This window comes from Sinocyclocheilus anshuiensis, unplaced genomic scaffold (genome assembly GCF_001515605.1).
Source record: "Sinocyclocheilus anshuiensis isolate Anshui unplaced genomic scaffold, SAMN03320099.WGS_v1.1 scaffold9300, whole genome shotgun sequence".
Lineage (NCBI taxonomy): Eukaryota > Metazoa > Chordata > Actinopteri > Cypriniformes > Cyprinidae > Sinocyclocheilus > Sinocyclocheilus anshuiensis.
This window is the reverse complement of record NW_015538459.1, coordinates 1,954-2,261: the sequence shown is the minus strand read 5'-3', so window position 1 is coordinate 2,261 and position 308 is coordinate 1,954.

Below are 308 nucleotides of genomic sequence, written 5' to 3'. Positions count from 1 at the left end.
GGTCCCTCTAAAAAAGGGTTTGTCAGAAGTGGGATTTGAACCCACGCCTCCGTTTGGAGACTAGAAGCCTCAGCAAATGAGAAGATTGATAAACCTTGAGTCTGGCGTCTTAGACGGCTCGGCCATTCTGAAATAATCATGCAATAATGTGAAGGGCAATTCTATCCCTGCAGTTGGTCAGATGGCAAAATAAAGGATCCAAAGTACGTAATTTACTGTCTCATAATTACTTTCAATTCTACTTCTAGTCTGTTAACTCTAAAAGAGCATTTGTCAGAAGTGGGATTTGAACCCACGCCTCCATTTGG